The sequence below is a fragment of the Polyodon spathula genome, chromosome 5 (genome assembly GCF_017654505.1).
Source record: "Polyodon spathula isolate WHYD16114869_AA chromosome 5, ASM1765450v1, whole genome shotgun sequence".
NCBI lineage: Eukaryota > Metazoa > Chordata > Actinopteri > Acipenseriformes > Polyodontidae > Polyodon > Polyodon spathula.
Genome location: NC_054538.1, coordinates 7,704,268 through 7,721,189, shown reverse-complemented (window position 1 = coordinate 7,721,189; position 16,922 = coordinate 7,704,268). Strand labels below are relative to the sequence as shown.

The window sequence follows — 16,922 nt, the reverse complement described above, 5'->3', positions numbered from 1 at the left end:
TATTTCTAAAACTGACCATTTTAAGAAAGGTGAAAGTAGAACGCACAGAAATACTTGGGATTGAAGTGTACTGCTGAGAAAAAAAGAAAAAGAAAATTAAGGAACATATTGGCTTGACCCAAGGTCTGCACTGTGACTAGCATTAACACAGTAAAGAAAAAAAAAAAACATTGTTAATTGCATGTGAACTCAATAGGCGGTCAGGAGAAATGACTGCATGAAATATTAATACTTAAATAATAATAATAATAATAATAATCTTTATTTTTATATAGCACCTTTCATAGTGGACCACCATTACAAAGCGCTTTACAAGAGACGAGACTAGGGTGTGTGAACTATGCATCAGCTGCAGAGCCACTTACAACAACATCCCACCCGAAAGACGGAGCACAAAGAGGCTAAGTGACTTGCTCAGGTTCACACAGTGAGTCAGTGACTCAGCTGGGATTTAAATCGGGAACCTCTAAATATATTTACTTACCTGGCAGGGGAGAGACCATGATCATGAAGGTGGTACACCAGGGCGAGGCTCGGCCATTGCATTCAGGCTGTGCTGATCCCTGTAAATTCCCCAAATGCTGGAATCTTGACTGCATAATTTCTGGTAGTGGGGAACTGCATTCTAGCTCTCCCCTGATATTCTGGTGGCACAATGGGACTGTCTGAGCCTTCGGGGAAGTGTTCTGTACCATTCCTGGACAGACCCTGTGACACATGGGGAAGGTACTGCACGACATCCCCAGACAGGTGTGTGTGGCGTACCTGCAAGACCCGCACCACTCCCCTTCACCAGCAAACACCAGCATGATTGGGATCTGCATATGCCGCTGATCCTGCCAGCTGCAAGCCGGTATGGGGAACTGCCGGGGGTAAGGGAGCAGCTGCCTCGTCCTGTGTCACCCAGGATGCCTCTGGCTTCCCCAGCAGTGCCAAAGACCCCCCATTGTCAGCCTGGGACCTGTGCACCAGGACCATGCAAAGGGGGTTGTTCTTTGGTTGGACGACCATCTGACATTGCTCGCTAGCAGCCACCTGGCTTGCATCCTGCCGCTGTTGCTGACCGACAGTGGCTATCTGGAAATCCAGATTGCAGCGACACCAGCAGGATGAGCGTTGCTCAACTGTAGAGCTAGACTCTAAGGCACTGCACCCTGCAAACTTTTTGTGGACAACAAGGAACTAAGGTGGAGGCAATGTAACGATTCGGGTACTGTCATTCCCGCTGTTCATTTGTGTTATGTGTTTCCCACTATCTTTGTCTCTGTAATTTTAGCCTGTGTTTCCCCTGTTTTCTGTCTGTCCTCATTGGCTGTTGTTTGCCTGTGCCCATTGGTCATACCGTGCCTAAGCTCTGGCCCCTGATTTGCATAAGGAGGTGGAGCTAATGTTATAAGAATTTGCTACGCCCCCTTTTTGTGTTATTGTTGTTGGTGAATAAAGACTTAAATCCTGAGAAGCTGATAGAGCTGTGGAATCTGTTGGGTGCTGTGAAAGCATTCAGAATACAATAAAAATTCAAACAAAAGCAAAGTGTGTCTCTCAGTTTTCTGCCTCCTCCGAAACACTGCAATATATAGTCATATATTTTTTATTTATGACTAGCAAAAATATCTAAAGGAAGAGAGAGTATAAGACCATTATTTAAAGAAAAAGGTAAGGAAAAGAGAGTATCAGACATAAATACAAATTAAATAATGTTGGGTTTTAAAATTCAAAATGAGGTTAATGTTGCCACCAGGCCATGAACAAGTTCAAGTTCAATTCCTACCAAAATCTTTTATTATCTAACTTAGATTAAGCAGTAGTAAATATATCACCCTTAGCTGGGTGAGATCAAGGGCCCTCTTCCCTCTGCCAGCTGGCATGAGACACACAGACTTCATGGGCTCCCTTTAACCTGGTCTGCTACCGGTGTCATGAGGCTGGTCACCTCGCCCGTAATTACCCGGTGGCAATGAAGTGAGACGTGGCCTCATATCGTCTCACATTGGAAGCAGGTAGGTCCAGGGGTTCTGGTTGGGAGGGGCCTTGTGTCATTGATCTAGGGGTCGGTAAGGTTATTTTTGGTTGCAACTGGCCACATTGTGAAATAGCCATAACCAAAACGGTAGGGCCAGTCTCTGGTAACATCATTGGAGCAGCGGAGAAGCTAATGGTCAAATTTTCAGACTGCATGCTGATTTGTTCCACTCTCGGTTCCACCCAAAGAAAACAAAAAGAGAGCGAAGGGCAGAGAAATGGGAGGGAATGTCAATGAGACAAGGTTGGAGCTTGGTGGAAAAATCCTCGATGTCTAATAAACGCCAGGGAAAGGGGATTGGGATCCAGTGTGACAGGTTACTGAGGCCCCTAGTACTGAATCTATGATAGGCTCGCTCGATATACCAAAATCCTGGGACCAGGATGTTGACCTAGCGTAGGAACAGAAAAATTAGGTTGAAGGCAACCAGCCCTTCACATATCCTCACCACATTATGTCCAGGCATTTACTGTATAGAGTATCCCAAGCCTCGGGCACAGGTCAGACTTTAAAGCAATTACTCGTTCCCCACTCTTTTTGAAACAATATCATGAGGTTGGCTCCTGATGTGCCTTGTTTGGGATATCTAGGGAACAAATATTGGCTCAATTTTATTGGCTGGAGTTTATACTGAGGTAACAAGAAATGTGGTGGGATGTCAGGAATTCCAACAAGTAGCACCGGGGCAGGTTCGCCCAGGCCTGCCCCGGATTAATACCCCCTTTGAGATTATTGCAATGGACATATTGGGTCCACTGAGCTCGTCTGACTCTGGATATATGCATATTTTAGTAGTGGTGGACTATGTGACCAGATATCCAGAGGCAGTACCATTGAGATCCATTAGTGCATCAGCAATCGCAAAAGTTAGTCCAGATCATAGAGAGAGTAGGGATCCCCAAAGAAATCCTGGCTGATGAAGGAACTAACTTTATGTCCAAATGTTTAAATGAATTATTACAAATTTGGTCCATTAGGACCTCCATTTATCGCCTTCAAGCTGCTGTATGGGAGGCAATCCCAAGATATCCTACATGACCCATTGTCATTCCACCTACTGCAATTAACATTTTGATGGGGTAACAGTTATTTCCTGATCAGAAGTGTGAGCTCCGAGAGTTGGTGAAAATGTTTTGTGATTTCTTTTCTGACGTACTACTCACATCCTGTCACACTGCCGCTAAAAATCTGAGCGAGGTGGTTTTAGAAATTACCCCTAAAGGTGTGAAACTGTGAATTAGTAAATTTCATAAGAAACTGAAACGTCAGATGCAGACCTTGTTATCCATTCGCTGAGCTTTTTCTTTGAAATAGTCTCTTTAATATTGTTGTTTTTTTTCAGCTGCATGGTTCACACAGCAGCTTGGATACAGTCTTAGTTGTCAAGAAGTGTCAAGGTGTTGTAAAAAGTGATATTATGCCATGAGTATCTTCAGAAAAGAATTCAAGAAACAAAGGCAAATTTAATGCTATGCAAGTATTCTCTAAACATAATGCAATGTGAAATGTCAAGTCAACCCCTCTATCTCAAGCTGAGAAGTTCGGTGCCAGATGCATTTTGGCCTACACCCCCTTCAACCTTTGTTATTGTTGTTTTGACATCTTGACACTTCACTTGCATGCAGAGTCGCGGTTGATAATGGGCTGCACTGTTGTATGTGCTGTTGTATCTATTTATTTCAAAATGTTTAACCATGCAGATTGATTCAGCAATGAGATTACTTCAGAGACTAGATGACAGCAGCTGCATTTCATGCAAAGTTACATGATGCAGTATGCAAACATCTTCGCCTACACATACTCTTATCAATTCAGAAACTGCTCAAAACAATTAAGATAATTTACACAAGGATAAAATACAGCTCAAAATACAACAATATCCATCCAAATATTGAAACCCTGTTTGCAATAATTTACTTATACTATTATCTGTGTACAATTTTCCACTACTTGTCCCAGCATTAATATGTTACAGATCAGTCAACTTATATCATGCAGTTGCGCCTTCACATGTCAAACAGGTATAAATAACATATCAAGTAATTCAGAACAGAGGTTCAATTGATTCAATTTATAAACAAAGGATGTGGCTGTAACAAGACCTGGAGAAATAACGACGCTGCTTTTAGTTCCTTAACCAACTAAAGAAATATGTGGCCAAAACATATTTCTGCAATGGGGACTTTCAAGGTGGTGCCAAATTCAATTGAAACATTCGTAGAAAATTGACAATATTTGGGGTAGGCCTACCACTGCACCTGTTGGACAGTTATTTAAGTTAAATCTTTAGCATATATTTAAAGAAGAGAACATTATTTATTCAGGGATACTAAGATACTGAAACTGAATGTAGTTAGCAAGAGGTCTGAGTGGGGAAAGCTGGACGACAAAAAGGGCCACCCCTAGTCCTACATTCCTTTTGGGGAAGCACTGCGCTTGTGTGGTGGCTTGGTCATTAAAATCTGAGACATACATTTAAAGATAACAAAATATTTAGAAGTAAGCATTCTGAGTGGGATAAAAGGGGCAGAACATGAACTCAAGGCTGGTGACACACAGTTTATATTTGCCCAGTGTGAATCTCATAGCTGAAGATCCACAAATAAAGTTCCATTCACCTTATTTAATACCTTTAAGTAGTAGGGGTATGGTACTGTACTTACGGTACTATGAATACGGTACTAATAATATGGTAGTATATGGTACTAAGGATATTGTACTATGGTACTGTTGAATAAATAGGGTGTGCAAAATGAAATAATTCTCTCACTGAATCATTTGTGTTATTTGGTTCCCAATTCTTGTTTTATTTTCCATTACATCCTTGAAACTTATTTTAAGAAAGTTTGAGATCAGCATGGTTCATAGCAATATGACCTACCAAAGACCAGTCAAACATTCTTCTTGATCCCCAAACAATGTTTTGGGTTTTTTTGCATCATAAATGCGAGACTAAATGTGAGATTCATTTGATTATTGTTCTCACATTCAACATCTTTGCAAACTTGCCTGTAATGAAAAAAAAAAAAAAAAAACCCTAATTGCATCGTTTTAGCAGCAGCAACAATTAACTCAACTGTACTATCAAAATGCAATTGTCAGCAAGGAAGCTCGCATAGAGGTAGATGGTTAGACAACTCTCTTACCTTTAGTTTCATATTGATGATGCACTCTGTTACCTAGAAACATGTTATAATGGTCTTTATTTGACCATGTTGTATGAACCATGCTGAGATCAATCTTTTTAAAAATAAATGCCAAGAATGTGATGGAAAAATGAAGCAATATAAGAATTGTAAACCATATAACATGAATGATACTTTAATTACTTTAAAGTAGGGAAAACAGAGATGCAATTGACTGGACAAAGGTTAGCACTATAAAAGTAACAGAGAGAATAACCTTAATAACACTGTAGCTACACTGTACTCTTTTTTTACTTTTACAACTAACTGATATGACTGACTGACTGAATAACTTTGTAAAAATACAAGTTGTTTATGTATGGAGTTCCTTCCTCACAGTCACATAATTGTGTGTAATTGTATGCAGTGAATATTAAGAAAGGGTTACTGCTTTGGATTAATGTACAGCCAGAAATGACTCTTTACTTTTTCTTTGTTTTCTAGTTATATAATATATAATAAGGTTTAAGAATGGAGGACAACATGTCTGGGAACATTGAATTTCTGTCTATTTTTATGAGCGGCTCAGGTGTTTATATTTAGAAACATAATAAAAAGATCTTTGTTAAAAAGACCAGTTTCTTTGAAGCATTAAGAACCTTATTCATGAAAATACCTGCCGACTGCCTTAATAAAACAAATTTTGTTTAAAACTAACGAACGTCATCCATATTGCTATTCATAAAATGATCTGAGCAAACGGGCGACCGTCGCAAAGCACTTTATGAATGGGTATACCGTCATTCAAAACCTGCCTCTTTTTGATGACATCATCAGCATTATTAATGTTCCCTGGGTGGCGTCGGTAGGTGTTGCAAAAATTAAAACGGAATCCACCAACAGTAGCCTACTACCGAAACCCGAGGGTGCAGCTGCCAGACACGGGCAGACTGCAAAACCTGATTCCAATGCCTCCAAAACATCTACCAAAAATTCAGGACATGTCATAATTTGGGAAGAAAAAAAATTTGTTTTGATTGGCAATGCTGGTAAACACATTTCTAAATGCATACACAAGATTACCATTCTTAACTGCAGGACCAATAAAATTAATAAAAACAAACAAAAAGCACTGTAGGAGGATGTTTGATAATACTGTAATTCTAGTAATAATAATAATAATAATAATATAATAATAATAATAATAATAATAATAATAATAAAAATAAAATAACTGTCTATTCTCTGTCTCTCACTTGCTCTCGCTGATTCAAAATGGTTATGCAAGAGAATATGTTCTTGTGTGAGTATATATTTATATTAAACATTTTCTTTCATATAAGCTACAGATTTTTTTTTTTTTTTTCAAAATAGGCAGTGTTAATCACGGGTATGTCAAACTGTATAACAGGGCAAGCGTAGTTGTAAAATATGTCTTTAAAAAAATAGTCTTCCAATGCTTTTGTTATTTTTTACTTGACTATAGAAAGTGTTCAATAACTCAACAGCATTTTGTTGTTGTTCACTCTTATGAATAGCATGTTGACTCTCAGTACGGATGAAAACTTTATGTTAATGAGGGAATTGTTAACCTTTCACTCAATTCGTTAAAACCATGCCTTCATAGACGAAAATCGTTGGGGCTTAACGACGCATCTGAATGATCTCTTATGAATAGCAACTGCTGTTAAATGGGCAGCTATGGGCGAAATCCTATCATGTACTCCTGTTTTCTCATTTCGACAGGCCCTTCACGAATAGACCCCCATGTACTGCAGAACGTATGAGATCTAAATGGGGAAAAGAGGAAAATAAATCCATGCTGCTAAGTTTAAAAGCAAAAATCAAAAACAAAAAAATACAGGCATGACCCAGACTGACCCTGTGTGCAAAGAGGCCCCTGTAGACTGTGAATTTGAGCCAGCTATGCCACATATACAGCTATGAAAAGGCTTGTAAATGGGACAGAGTAGAAATCTCTCCAAGCCATTTGCAGTAAGGAGAGATTAAGGGTTTGGAGATATATTAGACTTATTGCAAAGTATGTTGTTTTGTTTTCCTGTGCCTTGGACTAAAACTGTGTAACAACACCATCTTCGTTTAGAACAAATTACCTATTTGACTTGGTCATGAAACTCTAGAATACATTTAGAACAAATTAGCTTTTCTACAACACCAAACATCTTATAAGGGAAAGAAAAGGGGATTTCCCATTGTGAGTAATGGACAACCATTTTACTGGCTGCTCAAGTTTAATATTTATATCAGTAAATTGAAGTTATCCTAGGTGATTGATTTCAATGATGGAACCATGTACAAAATTATCAAGATATTATTCCTCTTAAATGTAAATTATTTCTTCTGTACAATGACATCTAACAATATGCTGTAGCTAACATAAAATACATCAAGCTAGTTTGGGGCAATATTTATTTGGATTCAGTTTGCAAATTATAGTTGATCTGTCAATGTGATTGAACTACACATTGCTTCACATCCTCTCTGTTAATTAACATTACATTTAAAACGAATGATGCGTTGGCGAGTTCAACATGCCTCCCCTGCTAACATTAGTTAAATGAGAATCTAAGAGTTTTCAGGTGACAACATCTAGACGTGACTCAACATGGCATTGGTGTAAGGTGTGAAAATTAAAATGTGGTACTTTTAATGCTGAAGTTATTTGGTTTTGATTAAAAAAATAAATAAACTGTTAAACAAAATGTTATTAAATAATAATATGATATGTTGCTTAGTTCTACAAGACAAACATATTAATACATAGAATAATAAATAATCTGTTTTAATAGAAAAATAAGGGATTTCAGAGGCGTCATAGCATAGTCCATCCAATGCAAGATTACACTTGGGACTAGCTTGACCCCATCATTTTTAATAGCAGTGAAAAACAACCTACATACACATTTGAAAAATTAGTATTGGGGTAGCTTCTGCTGATTTGATTTATTTTTTTTTTTAAGTGTTTTGTAGATATACAGTGCTACATCTTTAAATGAAGGATCCCTTCATTCAAATGTTTGCATTTTTGTACATGTGAAATGTTTTGGTCAGATATGCTTCAGTCATCTCATGGAGGAGACACACAGGAGCCTGAGACACAGTATCCTGCACTGGCTAATCCCGCTCACGCTGCTGCACGAGGGACAGGAACTGACAGGCAAGGACTGTGTGTGAACTTGCAGCTGCTCCCCCCTGCCTCACCCAGCAGCTGCTGCTGTTTGTGTTACTGACTACATCAAGGGGGTGGAATAGAGATGGGGATGAATACTGAATAATAATAATAATAATAATAATAATAATAATAATAATAATAATAATAATAATAATAATACTTTGTAAACATTTTAGAAATTTTAAGCTCTCCTTTATGAGGAAATTTAAAGAAAATTAGTATTTCTTTCTGTAACCGTAAAATTATATATATATATATATATATATATATATATATATATATATATATATATATATATATAATGATTTCGAATGAAATTTTACAAAAAAAGACAGTAAACGATTTGGGAAATTAACCCTCTCTATTCTCATAGGGTAATTTTGTACAAAGAAAGAAAGAAAGAAAGAAAGGCAGGCTATTGGAAATAACTTCAATAGAGTGGATGCAAGACAAACATGGCACTGATAATAATAATAATAAATAATAATAATAATATAATAATAATAATAATAATAATAATTCACATTCTTACAACCACCAATCTCTGTAGTAATTGATATTAATAATAACTTGAACTGGAATAAAGGGGCTTCTTTTCTACCTACTTTGTGTGAAATTTTGGTGATCTAAAACACACAAAAACAGCTGACTGATTTTTAAATCTGCTTATTTCCTCATTTGTGGTTAGAAAGCCTGCAGAGGGCAGTGCAAATAGAAGAAATACAATCCCAAAGATATAGTCAAGTCTCTCACGCAAATAAAATTAGTGAAATTCTTGGCTTTAGTTCAGAAAGGGCTCAATTCAGATATGCTGGCACTTGAATATTTGTTCACCTTTTTCCTACAGATAGTTTGTTATAATAATTAATTAAAAGCCTGCATGTGATGAAAATGACTATTTGTGTGAGAAATGCTGCTTGTCACTGGAGGTATTTACCCCCATTTTCTAATTTGGTCAATCTGTATTTTTTATTACCGGCTTGTCAAATTCCAAATGGCTTTCTCAGGATAGATGTCTAAATTCCAGACATTGAAGCAGTCAAGTATTAACAAATATGGTTTAAAATCACCTGTAATAAACCAGACAGTATTTATTTATTTTTAATAAAAGAAAAGTAAATATTTACTGCACTGTACATAAAGACTAGAAACTCCTGATTTCTCTTCCTTTTTTAAGAGAATTAGCGAGCACATTCCTCACGCAAAGGTAAGTGCACAGGCAAAATGCAATACTTTAAAAAAGGGGGCTATCACTTAAAAGCAATGCAGAAAACTATTGTTTGCATGTTAACAAGTTCAAAAGCCATACCATGCGTTCACAAGACTTCTGCGATGAAGAGCTCACCAGTGACTAAACTTTTTATAGCAACTGAAAGTTGCTTAGACTAGGCCCTGGTAAGCCCTTTTTACTGATGTAAGCAAGGAAAAAAAAAGTATTAATATTAATATAATATTAATATTTAAAAGGATATTTTTCTTCATAAAACTAAACTAAATGTAAATCAAAATTGCTCAAAAAAGTACCAGACCTACCAAAATAGCATGAAAAAAATATTTTAAGGCAAAACCTTGGGTGTGTTTTAACAAGGGCTTAAAGAAGCTGATTGAAACCAGTGTGAAACAAAATGGGAAATTATGAGTAAAGCATAAAACAAGAGGTCATTCAGTACGCAGGGAAGTTGAGTACCGAGAGTATTCTATCCCATAAAAAAAAAAAACTTTCTTTATGTGATTTGGTAATGCACCCCCCAAATACTGACTTACTGATGGATTCAAAGAGACAATCAGACAGACAGACAGAATGGGTTGGCAATATTAGGAGTGTGAATGTAAAAGCTGTTACTGGCAAAGGAATGGTATAAATTACATTGCTGAGACACTTGTCATCTTTTGAATGGCATGTGTTTTGTTTACGTATGGCCATCTACATATTTACAGAAATATGAGATTCTTCACAATCAATAGGAAAAAATGTGAATTCTGGATATACAATCCCACAGAATAAGACAAACATGTTCCAGATATATCAATCACAGAAGCACTGTATTTTCAATTACTCTTTCAATATGGGCAGTAATTAACTATTTTGTTTTCAGTCAACAAAGCACATTAAATAGATGTTTTTAAATACATACATTTGTTTTGATCTTGGTATGTTTTTTTTCAGTTTAGGCTGATCTTCTAATTTTAGATTAATTTTCTATTTTAAAGTAAACTAGATAAGAGCTCAGTGGATTGGCATTGTGTAAAGTTCTTGGATCACTAGTTCTTTGGGATGGGAGATTACATATCCATACACATTGGCACACATGGCAATAGTCTAAGGGGGCGGGGTTTAAAAAAAAGCATGCAAAGAAAAGTTTTTTATACAAATGGATAGTCACAGAGATTCTGAAAGCAAATATTATGAGATCATTTTACATCAAGTTTAATGTTTATTTTGTTCTGGGGATTAAATACCTTAAAGGTCTAAATCGCTTTCTTTTCTGCTAAAATATTCGAAAATCACACTCTGTAAGATCACACTCCTGGGTCCAGAAACTGCATAATTAGACACTATAATGCTTGAAGTGATATATGCAGATTTTTGTGACAGTTATTGTGTTATGCCTGTATTTCATTAATACCTTTTGAAGGTTATGTGTTAACCAGTTAAAAAAATTCTCCAGACTCCAAAAACAGGAACCCTAAAGAGATTGAGAATGATTACAAATTCCATGGTATTTAGCAGTTCAGCTCTTCTCAAAACCACCAGGGCTGTAAATTGTCTATCTGTCTGTTGTGATACTTTTCAAAAATGTATTATATGACAACTGGAAAATACAATTTACTTTATTTAGGATTCCAAATCCTTCTGTCTAATGTTGGACAGTTTGGATAAACAAACATCTCAAAGGTTGAAGTCCGGAATCAATGAATGTTCTTACAACAAAGTTTGTGGCAAATGTAAAAAACTATTTACCATGTGAAGAAATAATATAATGTAATATTGTCACGTAATGGGGGTCAGTGCAAGAAACCAACATGAAAAGAGAAATCAGGAAAAATCAGAAGGCTTGCTACACAAAATAAAACTACTGGGGGCTGCAGGCACTGATTGCTTTTACAAACCATCAGGGTGTAGAGGTTTACAGGCACTGGAGCTCAAGCTGAGAACCCTACACTGTCTTGTGAGCAGGCTGGTAATGGAGCTCGATATTGGCGCAAGAACGTTTTTCCGCTCCCTGGGATCCTTTTCACAACTTGCTCCAAGATGCATCACATGAATTTGAAAATAAACTGACATACCGACAGACACTGAGATAAATATAATGTGTAGAAAACATGGGCTCATGTCAGCAACAGTTTCCCTGGTCGTGTTGGCCATAACTTCCTATTCTGTAATCTTCAACAATGTTGATATGCATGCAAGTAATTAGCTTGCATTCTGAATACGGTACAGAATTTACAGAGATGCTGATTGGAAGTGAGTGTTCGAGCCATGCCGTACAGTATATAAACATTGTGCCATTTATCACTGACTCCTGGCCTCTAATCATGTACAATCCATGCCCTTGTGTAGGCCAAGCTATGAACGCCTTGCATTCTGGCAACGGTGTGGAATTTGGCTCCACCTTGCCTGGGAGTGTTTGGACATGTCAGTGTCAACTGTGACCCCAGGATTTTATTAGTGGTGTGTATTTGTGTTTTTGTCATAGCTACTGAACCATCTGAGCATCTCAGTGTGGGTCTGTGTGGGTGTGAATAAAGCAGCAAGGTTTCTGTCTGTACAATGCATCAAGTGTCAATGCTCTGTTATTAAATTGTGAATTTCAGGTTTCTTTTACAGCAAATCATTCCAAACATAAGCCTTTTTTTTAATACAGTGTGGATAATGAGATAACAGATTCCTTTAATTGATCTAATATCTGACAGAGCAGAAAAAAACAACTCATATTTTCCACACAACAACAATTAACAATGAACAGCAAGGTAATAGGGATTTTCTTACTTCAGTTACAATCGCATAGCCTCTAGACAGCATGTGATACAGAGAGTGAAAGACATCATTTTATCCAAGTTGAATGTAAATAAACAAAGAGATATCATGCCTAAGCTTATCAAAGCTAGCCCAACTAATTTATTTATCAGCAGGCTTTTATCCATAAAAAAATACTAGGCTTCTCTAGAGCTGTAGGTCTAATCATATACTACACTATATATTGCTCATATCTGTAGCTCACATAGCTTTCTGTGATATGGAAGCTTAGTCTGGGGAATGCAAGGCTGAAAGCCGTGGAGGCGACTGATCTGCCCAAGGTGACACATCAGTATGCTGCTTCTGAATGGATTATAAAATGTGGTTTATTTCCACTAGTGTGTCTGGCATGCAGTGGAAATATCTGGGATTGCTGTTAGAGGCTGTATCGGTACATTAACAGAATCCACTTGATGAAGAGCAAGCGATTAGAAAGGCAGCTTATTAACATTGTCTCCTTATGGAAAATAAAGTTTTGCATGTAACTCTTGGGCTTTGCGTTTGTAGAATTTTCCTTTAATTAGTAGTATCGTCTGGGATATCAGATTAACAAAGCATTTTAATTGCATTGTGTCATTGCTTAACATGCAGGTTTCAGAGCATTAATAAAAATGTCTTTGTTTTGATGAACCAAATTGATAACAACCCATTGTTTAAAAACAAATATTCTGTTTTGCTTCAGGCTGACATTCTTATAAGCAGCTAATTTAATTTGGCATCATGCAATTGATTGGCATATAAAATACAGATAGGCTATTTAATTTACAAAAGGTCAGCTTTAGTCTGATAACAAGTAACATCTTCATCTGCTAAATAATGGTGGAAAACAAAGCATTTGGTTCTCTATCTTCCTCTTAATCCTTAGATGCAGGTATGGTTTTTCTGTCCAGGACCTTTAAAGTACTTTAACCCTAAAATGCTCGTCTATGTGTATACAGCTGGGAAGTTAAACTGTTTAAAAATGTTCCAATTCAAAAAGATTTTTATTGCAGGAAAAGAATGGTTACCCATGTGCGGCTGGAATGAGGCTTGATCTTCTGTTGCATAGCTTTCCCATTATTTTCAGATCAGTATAAAGATGATGCACTTGAGGGTTGAAGTAAAGCCAGTCAGTCATTTAATATATATATAATATATATATATATATATATATTATATATATATATCTATATATATATATATATATATATAATTAGCTCAAAGTTTCTCGGTCGACATATTATTCGCTATATATATATATATATATATAATATAGATATTATATATATAGAATATATATATATGTGCCCTATAGTCTGGGGATCGCAGGTTTGAGTCCAGGCTATGTCACAGCTGACCGTGACCGGGAGCTCCTAGAGGGTGGCACACAATTGGCTGAGCGCTGCCCGGGTAGGGAGGGCTTAGGTCGGCAGGTCAATCCACAGCTCACCGCGCAACAGCAACTCCTGTGACTGACAGGGCGTCTGTGGTTCTGCAGTGGAGCCGCCAGATCTGTGTTGTCCTCCGGCGCTATAGGGCTGGCGGCCTCGCTGTGGATCCGCAGTGTGTAAAATGCCGGATGGGCAGGTGCACGTTTCGGAGGACGCGCGCTCCAGCCTCCGTTCCCCGAGTCAGCGGGGGGGCAGGGGGGGTTGCGACCGGTGAGTCAAGGATACAGATAATAATTGGGAACACTAAATTGGGGAGAAAACCAGGGTAAAAAATTGGAGACGACTAATTAAAAAAAAAATAATGTGGTCAGTTCTAGCATTAGCTAGACGATAATGGGCAAAAGTCTGTAATCATTAACAAAAAGAGAAAAAAAAGGTTTTCGGCAATAGCAGCAATAAATTGGCAGCAGCTAAATTTAGCTGACCAAACTATTGACAAAGCTTCAATATTGGGCTTGAAATGGAATGAACTCACTTTGAACCTGAAGTCCCAACTCAATACCCTGTCAGTGAATCAAATACTCTGTTAAAGACATTGATATACCTTCCCAGCAGTTCCTCACAGGCTCAGCTCTCAAAAGTATCTGACAGCCTTGTTCATGAATCTACTATACTTCTCATGGGCCCTTCTATTCATTGTACCTAAGTGTGTGCTAATTTCTACTTGTCCCTTAATTAAATGCAGTTGTGCTATTCTCACCTTTCCACTGATATGCAAGGCAGGTACCAATCCCCAGGATATCAACACTTAAGTGGGGTCAGTGAAGGTTTAGGTGGATAGGTTTGTGATACAGTCAAACCTGTTATAACCTACAGAGAAGAAACAATTCCTGTGTTGGTCTATTCTTACATGCAATTCATTCTTATTTTCACCCCTATGTTTGGCTTTATAAGTCATATTTCTAAACTTTATTATACAGTGTTCTTCTATAAATGGTTTCATCCAGTGGGAATGCCACAACCTTCAAAGTTTACCAAATCGAACAGAAACAATATAGAATGAACATGACCAGTGTTTCTGAGCCAGGCAACCTCAACCTAACTAATTAGTGGAGTAAAGCTTGTAGATAAATTGTCTGTGTATGTTTGGTTAATACTGTAATTCACAGAGTTCCAACCACACTGTAATGGGTTATTATGTTTAGCCTCTATCCTAGCACTTCTGTAACTGAAAAAATAAAACAACAGAAACATTTTCTATAGAGTGATATTCAATCAATGGAGATGTCACATGATTTTAGGGAACATAATGTAAAGGATAGAGTGTAAGACAGCCTCTGTGATGCTTGTTAGGTCTTATCACACTTTTACAGTTTAACCACTGGCTATTATGTTTGAATGATGCACTGTACTAAATGGGATAATTACATTCTGTGCACGTTATGTGTTGAAAAGTATAGACTCAATCCCCAGTTAATGGAAAACAATACCATTTAGTGTGTTATGAAGTGCAAATACCAGAGGAGTTGCCAAGGAACTTATTTCAGCCAAATGTAAAATAATTCCTAATTAAGTGTAATGTTAACAAAACCAGCAAATGTCCAGTAAAAAAAACAACATACTTGGTCTCAGTAAAATTAAGTAGCAAGTTCGAAACTGGAAACAAAAAAATGCCATTCTTGCAGTTTAAAGATGAGGATCTTGTACACAAAAAAAACAACATACAGCATTTCTTTAGCTAACCAGACAGTGGAGATTCCCCGTTGCCTATTGATCTATTATTATCAGTTAGGTGATTCACTGTGGACAGATGAATGACCTTTTTGCCACTATGGAGTCTGACTCATTCTGAATAAATGTAGTCTGAAATCTATCTTTCTTGCACAAGTCTACTCATATTATGCAGCCTTGTATTGGGTGTGGAAGAGCCTTGGGATGCTTAGCTATTGTAATTAGATATTAGAAATCCAAATTGCATTACGTATTGTCGAGAGGGATTTCAATAACAATGTATTCCAAAATGTACTGTTACTGTTAACTTATGCAGCACTTCACTGATTTGTTATTATAGTTTTTTTAATCAATACAATTTAAATACATACATTGCATAACAGCATGATACCACTCAACTTCTCCTTCCTGCTAAAAAGTTTAAGAAAAACTTACTAAACAATATTACATGGCAAAGTATCCCCTGTGAAAGAAAGACACTATTTTAAAAGTTAATATCTTTGTTATACAACATAGGGCAACTATATTGGCCAGTCGCAGCACAGACATACCAGAATTTGCATTTTGGTTACGACAATTCGCAAAGTGCACATTTTGATGCATGAACTAAGAAAAAATATGTTCATGAAGAGAGCCAGAATGTACTAATTTAAATATTATTTGTGCCATCTTAGTGGGATCTCTAGCGAGAGTTGTGTGACATTTTTTCAAATAAAATAGCAGCAGCTGAGTTGTGGTTTGCTGCAGCAGAGGGTGCCCGAAGGATAACGTCTATACATGCAAGGGTGCAGGAATCAAAATAGCATTGTTTTTGTTAAACGTAAACGTCATCTGTACAATGCATTCTGTTCCGTCTTCATTTGACCTATTTTAGTACTGTTATGTATATAAAAAATTAAAGGCAGTTTAATCCCATCAGATTCTATAGTGGGGCCACAACCTTCACCCCTAAAAGGCTTTTCATAATCATACAGTAGCACCTCACTAAACCAGACATGTTCGTCCGACATAAGGAGGTGTTGAGTTTTTTAAAAAATACAATAAAATTGCACACACATACATTTATGGTTCTCAATGTATATTAAATATGAATCATTGCGCTGAAATAACACTAATGTGTTTTAGGTATGCTACATATTACATTTATAGTATATGGTAGAGTAGTAAAATCAGATGAATACCTAGTGCAATTTTTTTGTACTTCAGCCTCTTGGTAACACAAAATAAATCATGCTGCTGGATTGTACACATTGGTGTACAATGCAATAGAAGATTATTTTAAATTGAAACTAAATTATTTTAGGTTGTTTTGTTTTTGTTGTTGTTTTTTTTTTAATTGTTATTATTTTTAATCTGGTCTACTTAGTAGTCTACACAATTAAAACACAATAGATCATAGTCCTATACAGATTCTGAGAATGAGCTGGAGGGGTTAGTGGCATTCTATTGCTCCCAACATGCT

General features: G+C 36.9%; 1 non-coding gene across 1 annotated transcript; it reads left to right on the top strand.

The window, feature by feature from the left end:
* Positions 1-476: 476 nt before the first annotated feature.
* LOC121316467 lies at positions 477-639 on the top strand. Its single transcript, XR_005950385.1, has one exon. It is a non-coding gene; the product is annotated as a U1 spliceosomal RNA (small nuclear RNA).
* The last annotated feature ends 16,283 nt before the right edge of the window (positions 640-16,922 follow it).